This window comes from Odontomachus brunneus, unplaced genomic scaffold (genome assembly GCF_010583005.1).
Source record: "Odontomachus brunneus isolate Ranch 3 - 2012 unplaced genomic scaffold, Obru_v1 Obru_scaffold_050, whole genome shotgun sequence".
In the NCBI taxonomy this organism is placed as follows: Eukaryota; Metazoa; Arthropoda; class Insecta; order Hymenoptera; family Formicidae; genus Odontomachus; species Odontomachus brunneus.
The window spans coordinates 652,447-663,774 of NW_022639500.1; the positions used below are offsets into that span (position 1 = coordinate 652,447).

At 45.5% G+C, this 11,328-nt stretch overlaps 1 protein-coding gene and 3 non-coding genes across 6 annotated transcripts in view; 3 read left to right on the forward strand and 1 right to left on the reverse strand.

Annotated features, from left to right (window-relative positions):
* The window catches only part of LOC116845257, a 211,350-nt gene that overhangs the window by 36,683 nt on the left and 163,339 nt on the right, over window positions 1-11,328 (forward strand). The gene's annotated exons all lie outside the window — the stretch shown is intronic.
* On the forward strand, window positions 6,556-6,635 carry Trnal-uag. Its single transcript has one exon. It is a non-coding gene; the product is annotated as a tRNA-Leu (tRNA).
* Window positions 7,213-7,284, reverse strand: Trnaq-cug. Its single transcript has one exon. It is a non-coding gene; the product is annotated as a tRNA-Gln (tRNA).
* On the forward strand, window positions 7,617-7,688 carry Trnaa-ugc. Its single transcript has one exon. It is a non-coding gene; the product is annotated as a tRNA-Ala (tRNA).

Sequence of the window (11,328 nt, forward strand, 5' to 3'; positions counted from 1 at the left end):
AGAGAGAGAGAGAGAGAGAGAGAGAGAGAGAGAGAGAGAGGGAGAAAAAAGAAGCAATCGGTACGCGCTCGCTTTAGGGGTAATCGCCGTCGCGTGCCTAAAAATGAGACTGCCACGACTGATTAATCATCGGCAATCTCGCGCGAGAGAACGACGAAAGGACGCTGCCATTAGTGGCAAATGACGAAAACTCCGTCACTGAGTGTATCCACATTGTGTTCTGGATACATGTTATTTTCTTTCTCCCTTTTTCTCTGTCTTTCCCCTCTCTCTCTCTCCCTCTTTCTCTTTCTGACTTTATCTCTCCTCGCAAATACAAGCGTATACGAGGAGGAGAGATTCGCTCGCTCGCTCGCGCGCGCGGAGGGGTGAGTAATTTAATTGAAATTCCCCTCTGTGAAATTGTGGAAAAATCGAGTCATGCGATCGCCGGGGCTTGCGCGAAAATGGAATTACAGGAGGAAACGAAGTTTGCCCGATGATGCAGGTGAACGCCGGTTTCACGAGAGGCGAATGGTGATCAGGCCGATGAGGATGGAGGAGGGATGGGGGAATAGGCAGGATGGAGGGGAGGGAGAGTAGCAGGCGGACGATACTAGGAAGAGTATCCCAGGGCGGGACGCGGAAGTTAGTTAGACCGAGAGCTTTCCGCGGACAAATTCGTTGGTTTTGAATTTTTGCGCAAATTGGTCTCATGAAATTACCCTCAATTAAATTATTCAGTCGCGCGTCACTACCTGCGAGGGCTCTCTCTATCTATGCGGCTGCATTGTAAAATATCCTATTTTGCGCGTGCGACACTCGTGTTTTCGGTGATGCAGGATTGAAAGGAGGGAGGGAGAGGAAGAGAGAGGGGGAGAGAGAGAAAGCCGGGGAAATGCGCGTGCATCGTATACACGATTTTTGCTCGGCGAAAAATCGATCGATAATTCGGCACGGTAATCGAGTAGTCTTCCGACTGCCGCCACCGCCGCTGTGCTGTTTCGATGTCGCATCGCGCTTGAAAATATGCGCGCCGAACGAGCTCGAAATACGAGTGCCTCGAATTCCGCGAATAGCTTCATTCGTAATGAAATTGTTTTTAATTAAGCGACCCACGTATACACACACACACACACACACAACGATTTAACGCGTTGTCACACGATGCTGACCCGACAGTGCCAGCTAAAAACTCCATTAACATTTCCCTATCTCGGAAATAGAAGCAGCGTTATCATCTTGCGCAATTGGAAGGACGAATATTTGATATCCGAGCAAGAATAGCAGCAGAGTCTGTCGTACGCTGAAATATTCAGCAAGACCGGAAGCCTTCTTCATCCTCGTCGCTCGCGAACAATGTCGCGATATGCCGAGTTGCGCCACGCAATGCTACACATTCTTATAAATCTCGCGGTCGCGCGAGCAAATATTTCTTGGCGAATGAAACTCGTTGTGCCATAGGCGCTCCGGAAAGTTTCCGCGCGCGCGAGGTACTCCGCGAGGGCCGTTTTTAATTAAACTTTCGTCCGCGGCGAAACAGCGGCCGATAACTGCGCGCGCGATGTTCGTTAGCCGCGGCCACCGCATAAACTTCGGCGTGCGTCGAAAACTTGGTATATTTTTGCGTGCCGCGCGGAATTATTCATCGCGATATTTCGCGCGCGATTCCCCATTAAAAATGCACCGTCGCGGCGGTGGACGAGGAAGCTACCACTGCGCCATGCTCTCTTTCTCTCGTTGCTCGTCCACGCGCGTTTTAGTATGCGCGCTTTAATTACGGACCGTGGACGAAAAGCGGCGAACGTAAACAGAAGCGATGTAATTCGATTCGCCCGGCACAAATATTTGCGGCAGTGTAACGCGCCGCCGTCGTATTTCGGCCCAGCCGAGGCCGAACTGGGTTGCTTTCGCGACCGGAACTGCGTGTAACACCGTGTGCATACACGCGGCGGTTACTCGGACGCATCCGGAAACGCTGCGGGTCAGTTAAACCCTCGAGCATCGCGTTTCGCCGTGCAGCTGTAAGCCGTAAGTACGGTATTGTGCAGTTACGCAAGGATTACGGCGAGCAGGGTTGGATTGATCCGTCAATCGCGGCCAAAACCACATCGCCGATCATCGGTTGCTCCGCGTGTCGCGTCAATCACTCTCTAGTGTGCCGGTAAAGTTACTCAATCGCGAGATTCATGCTAAAGTTCTCCAAGTCATATCTCCTGCGCAATGTCGTGCTTGAGATTAAGGCAAAAATACTAATACCTAGACGTTAACAATATTGATAGCCAACTCTGGACATTCTTATTGTCTTGGTCTTTTTTTTTATACGAATCTTTAAACTTTAAATATAAAATATAATATATATATATATATATATATATATATATATATATACGCATATAATAAATACGTACTTGTATTCTACATTAAGTTTAAATATTCATGTTTAAAGCTCAAAACAATAAGAATGTCCAGAGTTGGCTATCGAAATTACCAGCATCCAGGCGTTGACACTTTTGTTTTAATGAGTATGTATATAGTCGCGACAAATGTTATAATTACCTACTCCATTACGGAACGCGGTAATCGTGGAAAGCCTAGATTAGTCAGTTGGATTCGTCGCGATAATTCGCGCGGGTACCGTTTGTTAGCCTGCGAAATGGTAGACACGCGAATTGCGCGCATTTCGACGCGATTCGCGAAGTCGCCCGATGGATAATCCGCGGACTCGCTCGACGGAAGCAACGTTTGCAAATATATATCGGTCCAAATACGTTTTAATTTACGTAAACGTGCGCGAAGAGTACCGCGCGTTACTCTGAATGTAATCGCGATATGTCGAGCGCAAACTGCAGTTGCGTGCGTAATGTGGTCTGCCGTGGTATCGTTGGTAACGGCGCGGCGGCCCTGTGCTCCTCTGCATGCGTGCGTGCGTGCGTGCGTGCTGCATGGGAGGTACGCAATTGCGGTGCAACTCGTCGCGGTCGCGGCGAGGAGTCCTCGCGCGCGCACTCGGGCGCATTCCGGAATCGGCTAGGTCAGTTAGAGGAGAAAATATTGACTGATCGCGCGTAATGGCGCGTCCAATATTAACAATAGAACCATCCGTGTTGGATCCGCTGTATCTGCTCCTCGTCTACGCCGATGCACGTGCAACGACGATGCGCGCTGCACCATCGGGCAAACATGATGGCGCGCGGATATTAAAGCGAACGCGCGTTTCCCGGCTGGCATCAATTGTCATTAAACGACATGATTATTGCGCGTGTTGACGATTATTGCTGCGATAGACCATTACCGGAATATCCGTGCGAGCCGCGGCCTCATGATGATCGATGACCGATATATATTCATCGGGTATTTCGCTAATGGCGCATTGTGCCGCCGAGTAGAGCGGCGGATAGTCTCGCGAAAATTGCAACGTTTCGTTAACGAGGCGTTTTCAAGGACCTCGTTGTTAGCCGTGGTCGAACTCGCGCACGGAGAGAGCTGTATGGTGAAAATTGATAATGAAATTTTATAACCGAGGAACAGACCGACATTCTGCAACGCTTATTACTCTTTTATTTTATATATGCTGTTTATAGTTCAGAGACTGAAGTGTGTGCTATTAAAACATTCGTTGTTTTTTTAGCAAAACAGACCTGCTGATAGCCTATTCTTGCGCTACATGAGATAAACATATGGTAGAAGTGAAAAGAATTTATATATATATTAAAAAGAACATAATAAGAAAGATAATATATATTATCTTTGCGTAGTTTCGTTTTTGCGTCAACAAACACTGCGTACAAGAAATAGGTATGATAAGTAAAGGTAGATACGGCGGTAGTAATATATTCGTGCCTGCCAAATTGTAACTTATTCAAATGTTTGAAATGTGGCGTTTAGTATTTCGTATTCGTAAAGAGCGATCTGTACGACAAAGCCAGATACCGGCCGCGTATTTTTCATCTTCGCAATAAAAAAAGCCATTACAACCTCGCGGCTTTCGGACTCGCCCTGGCACAGTAAAGGGAAAGGAAAGTAGAAAATCGAAACGGCTACCTGTTGATCGTGTAATTGTAGCCATTTAACCAATTAACGGCGCGTATACCGGTAGCAGCATACATCGCTGTGTGATCTTCGCAAAGAGCACGAAGACTTCGCTCGTCGCTCAGATGATGAAAGGCCGTCGTTTCTCTCTTATTCTCTTTCTCTCTCTTTCGCGCGACTCGCTTTCATAATGTCACCGGTGTGTATCACGTCCGTTACGATACGTCGAGGAGCCGATGGCGGAGAAGAGTAGCTGTTTAGCATCGCGTTTAGCAGAATCACGCCGCCACTTCGGCTCGATACTCGTGGCTGTCGTCGGCGGATGATCGATCGTACCGCGTCCGCGCGGACGTCGAAACGCGCGGATGATCTTGATGACTTGCATCCACTGAATTACGCGCGCATGTTGCATATCATATAGAAAATCCCTCATGAGCGCGTGTATCACAGACAGAGAGAACGAAAGAGACAGAGAGAGAGACAAAGTAAGAGAGAGGCATGAAAAGGGGCGTACGCGCCATCGATCCTTACGGAATAAACCGCTGGAAGCCAATCGAGGATGATAAATCTATTTTATTTTTGGCAAATCATGGAGTCTCTCTTTCTCTCCCTTTCTCTCTCGGTAAAGTAACGGAGATTATTAGGGAAGTGCAGGTGCAGCTTATGGATATTATGAGCTCCATCGAGCGGACCTCGTAAAACAATAATGGACCGTTTGAGTGACGCGGAGTGATAAATGCGTTCACTTCGCCTCGGGAAAAATACACGCGCGTATCTGTACGTATCGGTCTCCGTTATCGGCAGGTAAAGCATTAGAAATCTACGTAAGTTTTCGCGCCGCGAAACTGGTCGAGCCTTTCCGTATTCACGTCGTAAATAATTAGTTTCTTCGAAAAGTTCTAAAAGCAAACGTGACGGGTGATGATATGCACTCGATGTCTCGTTATAAATTTAACATTTTTATATTTCGATTATCTTGGCAAATCGTTTCTATAAAAAGTAAAAGTTTCTCGGAGCAAAACGCTGCACATGACGCAATCGATAGTCGCCATCGAAGTGGAAAAGATATAGGGATCGCGCTTGATGGTCGTAAAACACCAGCGCGCGAAATGTACAATAACAAAGAGAGGAATTTATCTTCTTCTATTTTCCGGCGGCGTCGTATCTCTCCCGACGGTAACAAGGGTGGGAAGGGACTCCACTTTCAGGACCGATTTCGGCTTATCAGTCGGGCTTATCTGCCGCACGAATATTCACGCAAATTTATCGATCTGTCTACAGTCGTTTTGGCATAACCGACACTTCGGCTTCGCTCGAGCGTCAGTTTTATGCGTCTCCCTCGGGAACGCGATAAGGAAGAAGAAAAAAAGGAGAGAGAAGAAGTCACCGGCGTAGGTCGCGTTATGAGCATGAATTTTTATATCCAGATCTTATCGCGCGACGCGCTACCGGGAAGGGAAAATAAAGGAGATTTCGCGGTCGTAATGACATTCGCAGCTGCAACGCGAAGGTTGTGCGAGATGGCCAATTTATTCGTCCCTTTCGATCTCACCTTTTCTCCCTTGGTCTGTAGGGTACTCTGATCCAATTTTGGTTAATCCAGCTCAGAGGAGATTCTCTAGATTAGTACAGAGACTTACATTTTCCTTATTATAATTACGAGATTAATCCTGGAACCTTAAACATGAGCAAAATTTAATCAGATCAACTTTTTAGACGTTATTACCGTTCTCAAAAACATGTGTATTTCGTTTTTTTCTATTATAACTTTTTTCAACTTTATTGAATTATCGAGTTTTTTTTTCAAATAATTCTAATTGTTTTTTAGGACTAATATTTTACGAATTTCGTTCTTAGAAATTTTTCCAAAGTCAAGAATAAGATTTGTTTGCTTTCCTTCTGAAAAAAACTAATTAATCTGTTTCAATATCGCGATGGTACACTCATAGGACTAACAAAGTGTTCGTCTGTTGTGCCGCATGCTAATTATAAGCACACTCGATTAATCGCTGTTTAATTCATCGTTACCACGCGCGAGGAGACACGTTACCGAGCGATATCTTAATTATGTATACGTGTATACGATTGTATATACATGCAACTACACATACGATTACATATACATGCGACTTCGAGAATAGACCGCTTGGCAACGTTAGATACGTCTCCAATGTGTGACGTAATCAAGGCCAGAACGATGACACGTGCTGAGAGAATACGAAACGAGACGTCAGAAATACACGACCCCGACGTTTCGCGGACTATTCGTATTGAAATATAATTACTCATTTCGCGTAATATTTCTGATATTATCATGGAATGCGAGTAAGATACGGCATTGACGCGTATTAAAACGTCGTTCATATAAAAGAAAAATTACATGTAGATCATAAGATATCATCGGCTCAATATTCGACGCACAGCACTCGATCGTATTTACAACGATCCTGGATTTTTGTTTTTTAATTTCATCTCGATCAATATCAATATAATATATTGTTTGCAATCGGGTTATATGTGTAGCTTAGCGAGTGTTTAGCCGAAGGCAGCGTGGCCGAGCGGTCTAAGGCGCTGGTTTTAGGCACCAGTCCGTAAGGGCGTGGGTTCGAATCCCACCGCTGTCAAATATTTTTTTTTTCGTCTTTCTATTCATGACATCCAGAGAGACTCGTGTCGTGACTCATGACCTGCTTTACTCCCGGAATTACGCAAACGCGTTGGTGGAACGCGCGCAAATTAATTTAATTTGCCGCGTTAAACAATTATTTTGCTATTCGTCGTAACGATTCATTTTACGTTTATGCCATTGTTACTACTCGAATCGAACATTGCACGACATAAAAATGCACGCAGAAATAACGATAATTGCAGAAGGGAATTATTTTTTTAAATAATTTACGTAAATTATCTCGATCTGGACGTTATCGACGTCTCCGATTGTCTTGCAAGATAAATACGACTCGGCAGCAATCGCGAAACCGTTGCAACAATTTATACACAGACAATTGCACAACGGCAATCGATATTTATAGCAGTCGGTAACGGAGGACGCAAGCTTGTGTTAATTATTACGTTCGTGTCTGTAACTTTAGACATAAAATCATTTTTTTCCGAGATACCAATTTCTTTTGAGCACTGTTTTTATATAGAGTAACAAAAAACGACTTTATAAGCGTTAGCAAAAAGCAGAAGCAAAAGTTTAGGTCCCACCGAGATTTGAACTCGGATCGCTGGATTCAGAGTCCAGAGTGCTAACCATTACACCATGGGACCTTGACATCCCAGTGAAATTCGCGAAGGTAACCAGGTTGAAAGGTCACGCGCTCGAGATCGATTTACGACGTAATCGTGCCATGTGTGACGAGAATATCTCGCGAGAACAACGATAATTAGACTTCCGCGTTCATGAGAAGCGTCGGTGCGCTTTTTTGTCAATTTTCACTCGGCAATATGCGTGCACTGTTGTATACTTTATAAGCTATTGTTTAGCTTTCACTCGCGACAATTCTTTTGTCAATAATTTTCATATGAAAAATTGATATTTGTAGTAGAAGTTGCATAAAAGCGTTCGCTGCTCTCATGTTAGTCGGATGCGGTTAAAAAACGGGGATGTAGCTCAGTGGTAGAGCGTTCGCTTTGCATGTGAAAGGTCCCGGGTTCGATCCCCGGCATCTCCAACTTTTTTGTCTGTAATCGCTTATTTTTCTATTCACTCTCCATGAAAAAGCCAACATCGTACCGCTCGATGTATCATTACTTTTTTCACGAATCTGCGTGATTTTACACACGAATGAAAATAGAATTTTTTTGAAGAGATCACATTCTCGAATTTCTCTTTTGTTCGTAGATGAAAAAGTCACATCCCTGTTTGTTATATTAGCGTTTCGTTTGTTATTAGCATTCATGAATTTAAAATTCTGCGGACGCCTAAGTAACTTTAAAACCGAGTGGCTAGCACGAGAAACAGATCGAACTCTTTTGCCGGGGAAAGAAACGATTCGGTCTCTCTATCCATTCCTATATTTAATTTCAACGTTGCTAGTAGCAATCTCCACTAAATTCGCCGCTTGTAGTCCCGTTGACGCGATCGATCGTCGTCGTCACCTCATTGAATCGCCGGAACGCGCGGCTCAGCCACGCATGTTCTCGCTCTCCCCCCGCGCGACAGTGGAGTGAAAAAAAATGGTGCGTATTTAGAATGTCAACCGACGGCCGTGGCCGTATGTAAAGCGCGACAGGGGAGACGATGGCATGCAAATGAGACCGAGCAAAGAGATTGAATGGTAATAGTCTTCGATTCGTCATATGCAAAAGTTCCGCGTGTATCTCCGCAAGCGCGGTGGAGAGCGCCGGGCCCCTTCTTGTCGACGCGCGAGTTGAGAGATGTTATCATTTGAATTGCCGTCGTCATCATACGGGTAGATACGTTATGCCTATCTCCATCGAATATACCCGGGAATAATCGTGCGAAATATACTGCGACAGGATCTCCTTTTTTTCCCTCTTTCACCCCGCGGGGTGAGCGCCGCAGCGCGTTGAGCCGCGCCGCATGGCACGTGGGAATTAATCATCGTTGGAAAAACGACGCAATAAGGCGAACTGCACGACTCGCTCTCTATCGTGATCGAGCGCGCGCGCGCGTGCGATGATTCGTACGAGTGGTAAGAAACGCTGGTGGATAACGGCCTTGATTGATCGTGAGCGTACGTGACAGTCCGCAACCTGTCGATGGTGATACGACTGTCCGAGTCGGAGTTCTGGCTGTAACATAAGAAGCTCTACAAATTTTGTCGAACTTCCTTTGAAGAAGGGAAGTCTCGAACTGTAACACACGTGCAATGCATTAAGAAAAAAATAATTTATTTATTTGTGAGATATAAAGTTCACAGAAATATATAAACTTTATGCCCCACAAGTGAATATCCCATCAGACGTTGGTACTTTTATCCTAACGTAGCGTGTGCTTTAGATTCGCATAGATTTCGGACGAACCCGCTAATCCTCCAACAACAGCCGATCTCGCGGAATCTCTGGCAGACGAAGGGCGCTTCTCACAAAATTGGATATGTACGCACGATATTAGAGAGATCCGGCGAGATCTAATAGAGTCGCCTTAAACCTGCGGTATTCCAAGTACTCCCGTCGGAGGGGAAAATAAGAGAGAGAGAAGGAAAGAGCTCAGCGCGCGCGATCCCCTGTCACTGAACCGTTATAATATCCTCCTGTCCGGCAATCCCGCGTATCTATTTTGTCCCCGAGGAAGAGCGTAACTATGTGAAAACAACATAAAAAAAATCTCGTCGCATAGATATCGAGTTTTGACCCACGACTGGGGTCAGCACTGGAGCGTGTGACCATTTTGTCACCCTCGCCGAAAATTTTATTTACGAATATCCTTTCGCGTCACGTCGCGCGCGGGCGGGAGGGCGCGACGCGAAAGAGAGCTCGCTGTCCGAATGTGTAACGCGGACATAAAAGTGCCAGCAACCCTGCCCCCCGGATCCGCGTCGTCGCGGATTTCTTCCCGAGACGAAACTTCCGGCTGAATTTAAATGTCCAATTGCCAGCGACGCTCACCCCCTCCCAGGCCCTTCGATGAACGTTTCATGGGCAATCGACGACGTAGGGATAACTTGTACCGCGACTTTTTTCTCCTTCCATCCGGCCATAGAATGCGTTATGACGTCATGGATGAATTTTCATCTCGCGCGAGAACTTTTCTCGGCTACGACCGGTGTGTTGCAAAAGTGTCGCAACCAGTTTCAAGTGTTACACAACACTTTTTTGAGAAATCGCTTTGCAAACGGGAATAACAGTATTCAATAATAGAATTCTTCGTAGGAGAAAGGGAAAGAAAATTTTCGCAGAGATCCTATTTTTGTATATGTGGAAAAAAATGACTAAATTAACTACATTTCTGATGAAATGTAAACGAACCAAAATTCTAGGAACCCCAACTGGAATTCGTTCAGATTTCATCAGAAATTGTTCATTTGAACAAACTTTCATTTTTCCGTATAAGATGTTTAAGCTTGGGAGTTTCACTTCGCTCGTTTTGAACGAGTCGAAGTGGGGCTACAACCGCATCGAAATAATCTCACGTTTCTCCCGTGGAAAGTCAACGGCGGATCGCGGTTGCGCGAGGATGAACTCGCGGGAAAAGTGCTTGGAACAAAAGGTCGCGGCGGGTGTTCGATGACACGAAGTGTGCAGCGGGAAATGACGGGGCGCAATGAATGAAGGTATCCGCGGAGCGCGCAGATTCATCCAGATAGAGATCACGCCTCTCTCCTTGTTCCGGAGACAATAATGCTTCTGGCAGACGCTTTTTGTATTCCTCCCGGCTTTCTTCATTTTTTCCTTCGTCGGCCGCGCTTCCTAGAGACGCGTCCGTCGTCGTCGTCGTCGGTGGGGCGCCTGAAATATTTAGCCGGCTAATTTTCGCGAGGATTTTTAAGCCGACGGCGGAAAGTGAGAATTGAAAAGAAACGCGACGACGGAGGCGGCGAGGGTGGCTAGGTGGCAGAGGTGGGAGAGGCGACCGAGCGGAATGTCCTCCAGACTGAAATAATAATGAGAGGCGCCAGCGCCTTTAATCACGATATTAAACATTTACGATCGCCACGGTGTCCTGCCAACGCTAAGACCGTCCTGCTCCTTTCCTCCTCGCTCAACTCCGATCTTCTTCCCCCTCGTACAAAGCGACTTTCGCTGTAGCCCTCCCACGTCCCTTGTTTGCGTCTACGTAGTCGCTGATAACCTTACACGATGATATCCTTCCTCGCCTGAGGATATTCCTGAACGCGTGACTTTAGTTTGGAATGCGCTTTGGGCTTGTCACGGGGCGGATTGTAAACATGCGGGAGCTGCCGAAGCAGTTCCGAAGCAGTGTTGGGCATTAATCGATTTAAATTTCTCGTGGGCTAAAATAATCAGCAAATTGAAGCAATCGTCATATATATATTCACAAGTGACTTAATCGATTGATGAAAGTAATTTATCAATTTTATCAAAGTTTGATTAATAATTTATTTATTAATAATTATTTATTTATTAATCGATGAAACTTTTTGTGATTTTATATATGACGATTGAGATTAGTTTTGGTAAAGGTGTAGAAAAAGGGCGCCACCTCCGATCAGCCTGATCTTGACATATGTCATAGAGGTCACCCTTCTGAGTGACCTTCTGAAGATTTTAGCCGTCGCTCATTGTTTGTTAAAAAATTATGGACTGACTTAGGTTTAGGTTCAAATAAACATAATTTTCTACAAAACGTTGTATATGTTGTATATACTATATTATATTATATTATAG